This window comes from Aythya ferina, assembly GCF_964211825.1.
Source record: "Aythya ferina genome assembly, chromosome: 2".
NCBI lineage: Eukaryota > Metazoa > Chordata > Aves > Anseriformes > Anatidae > Aythya > Aythya ferina.
In genome coordinates, this window is record NC_140297.1 from 113,598,014 (window position 1) to 113,611,854 (window position 13,841).

At 36.8% G+C, this 13,841-nt stretch overlaps 1 protein-coding gene across 6 annotated transcripts in view; it reads right to left on the bottom strand.

Annotated features, from left to right (window-relative positions):
* SNTG1 (syntrophin gamma 1) overlaps positions 1-13,841 on the bottom strand; it is a 351,164-nt gene that overhangs the window by 180,307 nt on the left and 157,016 nt on the right. Inside the window, exon 1 of one of the 6 annotated variants that reach the window (XM_084511326.1) lies at positions 2,827-2,894. The exons of the other annotated variants lie outside the window; for them this stretch is intronic. The gene's annotated coding sequence lies outside the window, so the exon portion shown is untranslated. Of the gene's footprint in view, positions 1-2,826; positions 2,895-13,841 lie in introns of those variants that run through there. 6 annotated transcript variants of the gene reach the window in all.

The window sequence follows — 13,841 nt, forward strand, 5'->3', positions numbered from 1 at the left end:
TATTACTACTCTCCCTGATAAAGGGTCCTTCTCCAACTTTCTTGTGGGCTCTCTTTAGGTACTACAGGCTGTTACATGTTTTCCCTGGAGCCTCCTCTTCACTGTGCTAAATAACCACAACTTTCTCAGTTTTTCTTTACAGGAGAGGTGCTCCATCCCTCTGATCATCCTCATGGACATCCTCAGGACTCATGGACTCATTCCAACAGGTCTAAGTCTTTCTTATTACAGAATTATAGAATTACAGAATTGGAAAGGACCTCAAGAGATCATCAGGTCCAACCCCCCTGCCAAAGCAGGTTCCCTAGAGCTGGTTGCCCAGGGAGGTGTTCAGACAGGCCTTGAATACCTCCAGAGAAGGAGACTCCACAACCTCCCTGAGCAGCCTGTTCCAATGCTCCATCACCCTCAAAGTGAAGAATTTCTTTTGCATGTTGGTGCAGAACTTCCTGTGATAGATTTTTTTGACCATTGCCCCTTGTCCTATCACCACAAACCACCAAAAAGAGGTTGGCCAAATCCCACTGTCTGCCACACTTCAGATATTTGTAAACATTGATAAGATCCCCTCTCAGTCTTCTCTTCTCAAGGCGGAACAGAAAGGTCTCTCAGCCTTTCCTCATAGGGAAGATGCTCCAGGCCCTGTAACATTTTTGCTGCCCTCTGCTGAACTCTTTCCAGGAGATCCTTGTCTTTCTTGTAGTCTTATCAGACTTGGGAGATTGTATAAAATCATGGGATCGTAGAATCATAGATTGGTTTGTTTTGGAAGGGACCTTAAAGATCATCTAATTCCATCCCCCTGCCACGGGCAGGGACAACTTCCACTAGACCATGGTGCCCCAAGCCACATCCAATCTGGCCTTGAACACCTCCAGGGATGGTGCATCCACAGCTTCTCCAGGCAACCTATGACAGTACTTCATCACCTCACTGTAAACAATTTAATCCTTATATCTAATCTACATCTTTTTTAGTTTAAAGCTGTTACTCCTGGCCCTATCACTCCACTCCCTGATGAAGAGCCCCTCCTCAGCTTTTCTGTAGACCCCTTTAGGCATTAGAAGGCTGATATAAGGTCTCCCTGGAACCTTCTCTTCTCCAGGCTGAACAACCCCAACTCCTTCAGCCTGTCTTCATAGCAGAGATACTGCAGCCCATTGATCACCCTAATGAACTTCCTCTGGACTCACTCTAATATGTTGATGTTCTTCTTTTATTGGGGGAACACAATACTCCAGGTGGGGTCTCATGAGAGCAGAGTGAAGGGGAAGAATCACCTCCCTCATCCTGCTGACCATGGTTCTTTTGCTGCAGCCCAGGATACTGTTGGCTTTCGGGCTGCATGAGCACATTGCCTGCTCACATTAAGCTTCTCATCAATCAACAACCCTAAGTCCTTCTCCTCGGGGCTGCTCTCAATCCATTCTCCCTGCAACCTGTATTTGTGCATGGGATTGATCTGACCCAGATGCAGGACCTTGCACTTGGCCTTCATGAGGTTTGCACAGGCCCATCTCTCAAGCCTATCCAAATCCCTCTGGATGGCATCCCTTCCCTCCAATGTGTTGACTGCACCACATGGCTTGGTGTCATTGGCAAACTTCATGAGGGTGCACTCAATCCTATTGTCCATGCCGCAAAAAAAGAAGTTAAACAGCACTGGTCCTAATACCAATCCCTACGGAGCATGACTCATCATTGGTCTCCACTTGGACATTGAACCAACTCCTTGAGTGCAACCATCCAGCCAATTCCTTATGCACCAAGTGGTCCATCCACCAAATCCATGTCCCTCCAATTTAGACACAAGGATGTCATGTGAGACAGTATCAAATGCTTTGCACAAGCCTAGGTAGATGGTGTAAGTTCCTCCTCCCTTATCCAACAATGTTGTAACCCTGATGTAGAAGGCCACCGGATTTGTCAGGCATGATCTGCCCTCAGCAAAGCTATGTTGGCTGTCCCCAGTCACCTCTTTGTTTTCCATGTGCCTTAGAATAGTTTCCAGGAGGATCTGCTCCATGACCTTTCTGAGCACAGAGGTGAAGTTGGCCTGTAGTTTCCTGGGAACTCCTTTTTTTCCTTTTTAAAAATGGGGGTTATGTTTCCCCTCTTCCAGTCAGTGGGAACTTCAACAGACTACAAAAATTTTTCAAATATGATGGGCAGAGGCTTAGTAACTTCATCCGCCAGCATCCTTGGATGAATCTTATCAGGTCCCATGGACGTGTGCACCTCCACGTTCTTTAGATGGTGTTGAACTCAATGTTCTCCTACAGTGGGCAGTTCTTCATTTTCCCCTTCCCTGTCCATTTTTATTTTATTTTTTTTTTCAGGCATTCAACCACTCAGTCACTGATCTTTGCAATATGGCTGCCATTGTTTCTATATTACACTATTTTTCCAACTGGTTCTTGCCTGTGGCTTGGCTCACAGTGGAAATCAAGCCCATTACCAATGTTTCTTTTTCGGTCCATCAACTTTTTTTTTTTTTTAACTGTTGATATGCAAGTAACAGTACACACAAGCATAAATTACATTAGAAACATCATTTTTCCCCCCACATTTCAACTCTGAATAAACTCTCTAGATTACTAAATTACAGGAGTATATATCATACATAACAAATAAATTTTATGATATTTTACTGATAAAATGTTCTAATGATTGGTTATTATCTCCTCCTGTAATACATTTTAAAAAGCAGAAAAACAGAACCAAACAATTTTAAAACCAAAGAGTTTTTAAAACAATGAATTGCAAAACCCACTGCTGACAGATATCCCTTGGTCTGCCTCTGGCTAACCTCAGCAATCCCCTTACCTTCAAATCACAGCCGTGTTCAGCTGAGAACCTTTCCAGTTCTCTGAGGAGCTCCCTTCAGTCTCACCCAGACAGACCACTGGTTACCAGCACAGAAACTCCTTTGGCCTCAATATTTGGTTTGCCTTTGTCCTTTCTCACACATAGGTTGGCACAAACTGCATCCGAGAAGGTGAGAAAGGAGCTGGCAGTGACCTTCAAAGGCTGAGGTACAGAGGAAAAGAAGCAGTGTTGGGACAGGATAGGGTGTGTAAGCACAGAGAGAAGCACAAGCAATGTGTATTATTCAAAGAGAAGGAATGGCTGAATAGCAATGAGCCTTCCTCTGAAAGGGTTTGGGGCATGCAATCAAGGAAATGTAAACAAGCAGGCTTCAAAATGTTACTTTCCTTCCTTTCTACATGATTTCCGTTCTGTAATTCCTCAAAAACTGAGTTACCAAACTTATTTAGCTCATCTCTGTTGATAGATGTAAAGGAAGTAACGTATGAATGACAGAATGGGAACAGAATTTGACACCCCCTTGGCAGAACAAGCAGTTATTCAACACCACAAATAAATAAATAAATAAATACTGTGCGATATTACTATGGCATTTGTGTTCTAAAGGGAAATCAATGGCTAAAACATAATGGTAAAGTTGAAGGCAATGGAAACCTTCAGAGACAAAGCTTCATTTAGGATAACGCACTGAAGACTTGAGCTATGCTCAGATCTTCCTGTAATAAATCAGGTCATATTCCAGTAGTATAATAGATGTAATTTCACCATGACTGGAGAATACTCCAGTATATATAATATAATAAGACAGCAAACAAAAAGAATATTTCATGTGCACATGACAGTCTTCAGAATACCACAAGCCAAGCAAAATACTAAGAAAGCAGTAGGAAGCACTTCATTTTCAATGGCATTATTGCAAATAATAGAATATTGTATGCAAAATTAAGTTAATGGAGAGATGATGTATTAACAAACACAATTTAGTGTGACTCTGAGAGCTATCTTTCAGGTTATGTCTTCATCTTCAAAGGAATTTTACTCTGAAGGTGGTGAGGTGCTGGCACAAGGTTGCCCAGAGAAGTTGTGGATGCCCCATCCCTGGAATTGTTAAAGACCAGGTTGGATGAGGCCCTGGGAAATCTGATCTAGTGGGAAGTGTCCCTGAAACTAGGGGATCTTCAAGGTCCCTCCAACCCAAACCATTCTATGATTCTGTGATTCTATAATTTGAACTCGGAAGAAGTTTACTTTGCAAAAAAGGCAGTCTAAAAGTATTTTAAGTCATGGCCTTTCCTCCATATATTTATGTATACAGAGACTATCTAGAGTCACAAGAATTCTTATTGTCAGAGCATTGTCTGAATTGCTAACTGGAAAATAGACTAAAACCAAGTTTCAAAGGCATAAAAACCCATTCTGCAACCAATTGTGACAGCCATTCACTAATAAACCACATGTTTGCCTTTTAATGTCCTTCTCCCAGCTTTCTTATTACCAAAATCTTTTGTGCTCCACTTTTTGGCGATGTTTAAAGGAAATCTTATCTGTCATTTCTTTGCGTGTTGGGAAATTAAACACACTTCTGTATAACAATGAAGGTTTTTTTATAGCAACAAGTAAAACAAAACCAAAACCAACTCTATTGTAAATAGGGAAAGACAGCTTAGGAATTATCCTTATATGCTGGTCCTTTGTGTTTTAAGGGAAAGAAAAAAAAAAGCAAAAAGCAAAAAGCAAAAAAAAACCAACAACACAGGGAATCAGAGAAGTTATTTTAAACGCACATTACATGCAGCTATCTTTGTTCTACCCAGCTTGCCACAGAGAATTTTATGCTGGAACACTTTTCAGAGGCATGCACACAGCACAGGAATCTGAAGGAGCCATTAACCACAGGTTAATAATACCATATTCTGTTACTGTTTTCCAGCCCATTTCCATTATATTTCATTTGAAAACAGAATTACATACATTCAGTAAACCTAATGTTTTAAGTCATCTACTATATTAACATATTGGACTCAACTGTTGAAAACTTTCAACACAAGTTGGGAACAGCTTTCCTCATTGAGTTCAATACACCAAGGAGGATCTACATAACCCTTGCAGAGTATTGCAGCCTTAATAAACTAATTTAGATTGAAAGATGCTCAGAAACCTGGTTTGAGATGAAGTTTGAACTCAGCAAAACGTGCACTTTTTTATTAGACATTTTGTTGAGACATCCAGCTCTTATTAAAGCTCATGCTTTAAAAGAATTGAAGTTGGCAATTAGTAACTAACAAGGTTTCTAAATGTTTTATTCATTTTATTTTGGTTAAAACAAGAACATTTACTTGCCAGTCATAACATATCATATTAATTGCAAGCATTTGTAATCAGCAAGCTCAATTAAGATTCACTGTATAAACATCGAGGTTTTCAAGATTCACTGAGCCACAAGGCAGTATTAACTGAATGAATGTATGTTGGACTCCTGGTTATTTATTGAGTACTGTTTGCACTAACAATTATCTGGTGCCCCCCACAAACTAACACCCACAGTGTGACTTCATGAGTAACCCAGTCTGTTTTGGCTTGGCAAAAGCAAACCAAAGGAAATGGCAAAAGAGAAAAAAAAAATAAAAGGTCAATGTAACATAATCTTTCAGAGGCAAAAAGCAGTACTACAGATAATTGTTTGAGAATAGAAACGTTAAATGCCATCAGTGGACTGTTTTTTTGTTTGTTTGTTTGTTTGTTTTGTTTTTGTTTTGTTTTGTTTTGTTTTTTTGGGGGGAATGCTCTACAGCAAACTGGAACAGAAAAATTTGGCTGGCTCTGGGTTAAAGTCTGGAATATTGCTAAGAAAAAAAATAAATAAATTTAGCACAGATGTGAGAGCCCAAATGGGGGCTAAATATCCCCATATTTTTAGTTCCTCTGGAGGCAGTATGAACAGTATTACATGGTTTAGACCAAGTTCTCAGTTTTACCTAAAAAACAGTTCCTTGCATCAGACAAACAGAAATTCTCCGACTATCTCCCATGGCATTCTGCTTTTTCTCTCCATTATCTCTCACCATAGAATTTCCTTATAAAAGAGATACTGGCAATTCTTCTGCCAAGGCAACTGATTTCCAGTCAAACAAATTTCATGCCTCTGGCGGTATGCCTAATGCAAGTAGTTAGGAGTAAGACTTTCAACATTAAATTGCATCTTTTGATTTCACTTAAGTTAAATGAAGTAAAATAGTTAAAAGTAAAATAAAATGCATTTTACCAGCCTGATCAGGGAGGTAAGGAAATAAATTATTGATTGTAAACACTTGGGAGGTTTTCATTTGCAGGGTCCTTGGGAACTGCTTGTACAATTAAGCTAAAGACAGGAATGCTTCTACTTCTTCAACGAGTTAGCATACTTTTTCAAATTAAAAAGAAGGTAAGGTAATGTTTAATTAAAAGTTTAATACAAGTTTTGTCTATGTCTTATCCCCGATTTAGGACATTTATTTGACAGCTAGTATAAGAAAATACACATCTAGCCCTATGAGGTCCAGAGAAATGAGACTTCAGAATCACGTGGCAATATCTTTATATGTGTATAAGAATATATATATATATACATATAAATAATCATAAAGGTTTCTAAAATTTTCTTATACAAGCAAAACTAATTGGATTGGTGCAAACTAAGATAAAGTGATTCACAGATAGGGAAAGTGGAGAAATTCATTATTACCACACAATGAAATAAATCTACAAACTCACAGAATCACAAAATCATTTAGGTTGGAAGAGACCTCCAAGATCACCTACTCCAACCTTGACCTAACACTAACAAGTCCTCCACTAAATCATGTCACTAAGCTCTACATCTAAACATCTTTTAAATACCTGTTTGTACATTTCAGTTATACATATCCACAACTAAACAAATATATGCAGCATATGTAATAAGGGAATGGGGGAATGGAAAAATATACTTAGTGAAATTGGTTGGGCTAACTGTGTTTTTTTAGGAACTGGATTTTGTTTTCACAAAACTCAGCCACAAAAAACCCCCTAATCCTAGCTCTACTGTCTCAGATACAGACTAATAAACTATAAAGGCAATACCACAACATAACAACACATTTATATTGTCTAACCAACAACAGAACCATCCCTCCATTTCTGTATGGTAATGTAGCCCTATTGACTTAAAAAAAAAAAAAAAAAAAAGTTAAAAAATAACTGTTTTTGTTACTCTGATTACTCTGATCTGCTCTGTTCTTTGGGCAGTGTTTTGAATACAGGTATTAAAGGATACTTGTATAACAGCATTTACCATTTTAGCAAAAGGTACAGGAAAAAAAAAAAAAGCATGGAAAACACTGATGTACAAGAATTCTAAGGTCTCAAAATTCTTTTAGAAATGCTTTCAGTACTTTTATGCCCTTAGTAAAAATACAACATTTTTACATGTTAATAATTATGTGATTGTGGAGAGTGTAATCTATTAATGATTTTCTCACGAATTCTCCCAAATGAAAAACAGTATTATACTATCCTTTAAAAAGGAAACATTTAAATTTTGATAAATTTAAAACTGATAATTCTATTCTGGTAGGCATTGATTTTCAGTAAACAGAGATAAAATAACACCAAATATTTTCCAGAGATTTTTCAGCTCCTGTCTGACATACGATTTATACCTCTGTATATGTACATGTCAAATCCTACATTAATTTTCAAAGTTCCTAATGGAAAAACAATCATTCACATTGAAATCAGAAAAATCTGCATTTTCCCCACAAGATACGTTGCAAAAGTCCTACCTAAATAATAATAATAATAATGATAATAATAATAATAATAATAAACTACAATTGATTATTATAATTATAACCAGATTACATGATGGAGGGACATGATACCAGACTTAGTACAGAAGACTTTAATTTTATCAATTATAGCATTGTCTTGAATACGTTTTTCTTCCAGTTTACATTTTCATGAAGTTGTACATATTTCCATTTTGTTAATTGACTGATATTTTTCACATATACCAAGGAAAATGCAAAACAGAATTTTTCAACAGATATGGCATGTTTGTGGCTCATATGCTATTGTTTGAATCACAGTCTCTAGCATACCTTGATATAGCTTGAACAAGATAAGCATAACTGAAAAAAATGGCAAAATCTAATCTCAGAAAAAAAAATCAGAAGTTTCTATATAGAAACTCTATAGGAGCCATACCCCAGGTTTCTTATTTAAAGTGGGCCAAGGAATCTCTGTGTTGTACTTCAGCTTAGACAAATTTTGCATTGTTTACTATGTCAGGTAACCTATGTCAGATATCCTTCAATATCATGGGCTTTCTTCATAGACTTTATTTCCTTTTTATTCTAAGGTATGAACTCAAATAACCAAGTTAATCACAAATGATACAAGGAATAATTTGGAAAAATAAAAAGGTTTATTTAAGTTAATTATATTAAGTGACCATTTTACTGCTTTATACTGAAGTCTGAACTGCAACCCAGCTTCAATTACCAGATCTTGTAACCAACAGTGGCTTTTCTGCATAAAAAGTATTCCTATAGCAACAAGGATTCATACATTTCAGGGGTCAACATTAAGATGTATGTATTCACCATCTCTGGGACAGCATAGCTATGGCATAGGGAACTCCCAAGGATTAATGCAGTTGCTGCTTCAGTATCATCTTATCTACAAAGTCATCTCTAAAGACATTATCTACCATTAGAGCATTAATTTTCTCCAGGTTAAGAAATAATAAAAATATTAGAAAAAATAAACTATTTCAAATAGTTGCCACTGAAGGAAGGTGGCATACTCTACATGAATTAGGACATTCAAGCCATCAGAGATACCTTGGTCATGGTTTGCAGTCCTCACCTCACCACATTTATCTTTTTCCAGAGCACTTACTTTCGTGTATAGGAATTCAGCACTTACTGAAAACAAACACCAATAACTTGTCTCAAAAATAATCATCATAATTAGATCTTCCACTTGAGTATTTATATAATTGCAGCAAAAGCCTCTTTAGTTCCTATGAACTTCAGAAAGCAAGAATTTATAGCAGTACTGTTATAATATCATCAAGTCAAGTTTACTTATTGTCAAAATGCTCCTGCAGTGGTACATTGTCAAAACATATAATAAGAGATCTTGAAATATGCAGAATGTGCCACATAGGAAAACACAGCACTTAAACTACTGTAAAATTAAAATAAACAAAGTTAAGTAGCCAGTGAACACTTAAAACTAATCAGAAAATCTCTCTGTGTAACAGCAGCATCCCTCACTGAAAATCTTTCTCTATGGGACTGGGTTGGACAGGGATAGTGTAATGGTCATCCCAGCTGTCCACATACCCTCTCCTGGAGGTTGTTATGCTGGACATAGAGTAGTAAGTTGCAAAGGAACACCAATTACAGTCTTGGCTGATTTGCCACTGTCAAGTGGTAGAACACTACCAGGAACACCAAGCCACCACACGGTAGTACCTGGGCAGGCAGATGTGGATGGACAGCTATAGACGCCATCCTTCGTTAATCATTCACCTCAAGGGAATTACTCATTTTGGCTATCTAATTTTCTACCTCATTGACTATTGCTTAGCTTAGATTTTACTTAATATGTTTTTGAGCTCATTGAGAGCCAGGAGGCCAAAAATTCAAAGTCATAAGAAATCTGTCGATAAAGTTGGACAGACTCATGATCCTATCTAATTGTAACGTGGGTGGAACTAATATCAGTAACTCCTAACTAATGTTGTCATAAAAACTCCATACTTTTATTCATTTGTAACTTTGCCAAGTTTTAATTGTTTGAACTTCTTTATTACAAGTTTCTTAGCACATATGATTTTTTTTTTTTTTCCTTCAGTAATTTAGCCAAAATAGATTACCTGTTTCTGAAAACAAAGATAAGGACTAACACATTAGTTTGCTCATTGAACAGAGCAATAAGAAGGTATTGGTCTTGCCCTGAAAAGCCTTACAGCTCCTGTGTCTGGAAAAGACTCTGGAACTTTGCAGAATAAACTGCATTTTTAGAAGAAAAAAAAAATAAATCTAAATAAAACTAGCAATAGCAGTTAGGGAAAGGGGAAAGTGAATCAGGACATGGATGTGAAGAGTGAAATAAGGATGATGGTAAAATGGAATAGGTAATGCATGAATGGCCCTAAAGAAAGATTATGAGACACTAAATGTAGGTAAGAGCTGATGGTGAAAATCTGAAGTGTACTGTCAAGGAGACTGGGGAGCACTGTGTGTTTTCAATGCAAGTCTGGAATCACATTGAAAAAGTGATACCAGCAATAGTATGAGAAGAATGTGGAAGGGACTCGGAAACTTCATAAGTTCAAATAAATGAGTTTGCAGGGTAGGACAAACTGAGGAAGCTTTTGGGCCATGGACAAGTTGAGAGATGACAAAGAAAGAGATAATTTTCAGGAGAGTGTAATTAGGTCTGTAACCACTGTAGAGCACTTGCCTCAAAAGAGGAGATACTCAAAAATCAGAACTCAAAATTCATCAGGTGTGGTAGTGTTACAACTGTTTTACTGTACAGAATACTAAAATTAAGAAATGCTAGCATTTTATTACATGTAATGTTAAACTGTTGGTATTATGGGCTTGCTCCATTCGAATTATTACTCTTCAAAACAACAGGTTCAGGTAATAAGTATGTAATCATTCTCAATAGGCTTATTTATTTATTTATTTATTTATTTATTTATTTATTTTTGGCACCCACCCTATTTGGATTATAAGGTTGTTAAATACTGTGGGTACAGGCTGTCTCATGGAACCACTCTCAGTCTTGGAAGCCAGTTTAGTTGATAACAAACTAGGAGCTTCACTTTTTGAAAACTCACAAAAAACAGCAAAACAGCACAGCTGCTGCTGGTACAGTAGCTTAAATGGAAGCTGTAAAGGTTTAAAGGCCTTGAAGTATAAGGCCTTGCAGTTTAAAGGCCTTGCAGTATCAGGAAGGTTCCTCATCATGAGCTCCTTTTTATATGCATTTTTTATTTTTATTTTATTTTATTTTTTAAGTAGTGTCCAGTGGAAAATTTGGATTGTGACTATGTAACTGAAACAGTCATAGTGTATGAATTTGAGCAACCTGGTCTAGTGGAAGGTGTCCCTGTCCATGGCAGGGGGCAGGAACTAGGTGATCTTTAAGGTCTTTTCCAACTCAAATCATTCTATTATTCTGTGATTGTGTGTATGTAAATATGATAGCTTAAGCTTGCATAGCTATGTTTAGTTCAACTATTTTCTAACTTTTAATTTAGCTGAAAGGTTTTAAACATAAGCCTTGAAACTAAATAGGTCACAATTTTAAAAATGCCTTTGATGTTTCTAAAGCTAGCAGGTATAGCAGATGTACATTTATATTGGTACACTAACCAGTGAACACGGTTAGTGTACCAATATAAAAGTGTCCGTGTTCCCAAAGAACACGGACACTTCAGATGCAGTCACTGAAGCTAAGCAGGAGTCTTACCCTTTGTTATATTTTCCAAGCCTCTCAGTCAAGAGAGGAGGGGAGAGGACAGAGTTCAGGTCACAATTCCTTTATTCACTTTAAAATCTATTTCAGAAGATAAAAAAGTCTATAGTTTAAAGACTCCATCTCCTCACCCTGAGGGACATGGAACTGGAGGGAGGTATAAGTTGGTTTTCAGTGTACCTTCCCACCAGGAAAATGGAAGTAGGAACGACACTTCTTCAAACTATCCAGAAAGTGTGTTGTTAAATACAACATGGCAGCAGTCTGAGAAGACCTAAGAAAGACAAAAAAATGTAATAAGTGGGAGAGACAAAAAGAAAGAATAGGTAAGAGCTTGCTGATAAGAAAAATGGCAAGGAAGGAGAAAGATGTGAAGGAAGGGAAAATGGAGAATAGGAAATGGGGTAATGAGGAAAGAGTGGTACACGTTATGAATTAAAAAAAACGAATTATGAACAAATCTTTATCTCACGGGTAAGGAAATAGAAATGTGTTTTATAAAATTATTTCAATTTCCCCATTACATTTTTTTTTTTCTAAATTTGGTCTTATATAAAAGTCAGCTTGATCAAACCCACATTTACTAAGATAAATCTTGCTATTTTTTCATCAATGCTATTCCATATTCTAACTGGTAAACTGAAAGGAAATTATTTTAGGTATGTGAAAGAACCCAAATGGTTTACATTTTGTTCTTTTTTTTACCCTCTACACTCACCAGACCTGGAAAACAAATGATTAATCTTGGAGAAAGAGAAGCAATACAAATCTCAGGGATCAGCTGACTGTAAGTAGTAACGTTGAGCAGGTCAGAGATGCATTAAGAAATACTTCCCTTACATCTTCAGTCCTGTGTTTATGATAACTGTGCTGTATTTCAAAATCTTTTCATGAGATTACCAGAACTATCAAAGTTCATTGCTTGTGACATGCCTACTGAAAACAAATTACCTAAGTGCAGCTTTGGGTATCACCTGAATCACTATTTCTTAAAAGCATTCCTTATCAATTTAAAAATATTCAAGTGAAAAAGAGAGACGTAAAAAGAATGAGCTCTCTATAGAAGGTATGCTGAATTAAAGCAAATGAAGCCAATGTCACCATAACATAGTGATGGAGGAAATAAATATGGACATTGTGGGGCTATACAGCGTGTTCGAGGATCTGGGATTTGGCAAACCTGTCACAAAGGAATGATTAAGGCAGGAAGCTCAGCTAAATTAGGATCATGCAGCAGAACAAAATACATGACTATTTTTAGAAACTGTTGACGTCCACATAGCCCAGGGAAAAGACTGGCCTTTTACTTTCAGTGTGACAGCAATGGCATCAAAGTAAGTTGCAAGGACATACCAAGAGTAACTGGTAGAGAAGTTAAATAAGACTGATACAGGGCAATTTGAAATGATGGCTTAGCAGAAGTTCTGTAAAATAAATGTCAAGGACTCTGTCACCCAGAGTTGCAAAAATGTAAGTTCTTTTGGCAGTTAATAGACTGACAATAATACACTAAAGAGTAAGTTAGTCTGAGAAACCATAGACTATACCATATCAAGCAGCTTTATCTCAGCTTGAAACTATACAAGAAAAAAAAAAAAAAGAAAAAAAAAAAAAAAAGTGAAGTAAAAATACTGACATTGAGTGAGAATCCTTTGGGATGCTTCCAGCTTCAGAAGAATTGTTCTATGCTTGCTGTGCCTGTTATACTTGGTCATATTTTCAAAGAGTTCTTCACAAAGCATAACAGACTGAGACTGACTGAAAAAGAAATGAAAACTAGAATGCTAAAGAAGATATTAGATACATTTCACTCTTTATAAAATGCTTCTCCATTACAGATTGAGATTTCTTTTGTGAACTGCTGATAGAAGAACCTGGAAGCTGTGCTGTTGCTAGAAGTACTGTTTCTTGGTTTTAACTGTCATCAGACTCTGTTTAAAATGGTTCCCTCAATGAGAAATATTTAAGTTTCTTACTATTTAAACCAGTCCAAAGCTTATGCTTTTTTTGTTTGCTTATTTGTTTATTTTTTTATTTTTTGTTTCCCGAGTGTTGCATTCCTTTTGTGAAAACAACAGTGGTTTTCAGATAGCAGTAGTTTTGAGGTAGCAATTTTAACAATTTTAACAATCATTAATAGTCAACCTATAAATTATTGTGAGATTTCATAAGTATTGTTATAAGAATTTGTAACCTACCAATTGAACATGATTATGGAAACCAACAATTAGTAAGTATCTGCTCATTATTATTATTTTTTTGCACATTATTTTTTTTTTTGACATATTATATTCATGTGGTGAGAGAAACTGAAAAAAGAGGGCACATCTGTTCCTGAAACACCTTCTTCCTTCCTTCCTTCCTTCCTTCCTTCCTTCCTTCCTTCCTTCCTTCCTTCCTTCCTTCCTTCCTTCCTTCCTTCCTTCCTTCCTTCCTTCCTTCCTTCCTTCCTTCCTTCCTTCCTTCCTTCCTTCCTTCCTTCCTTCCTTCCT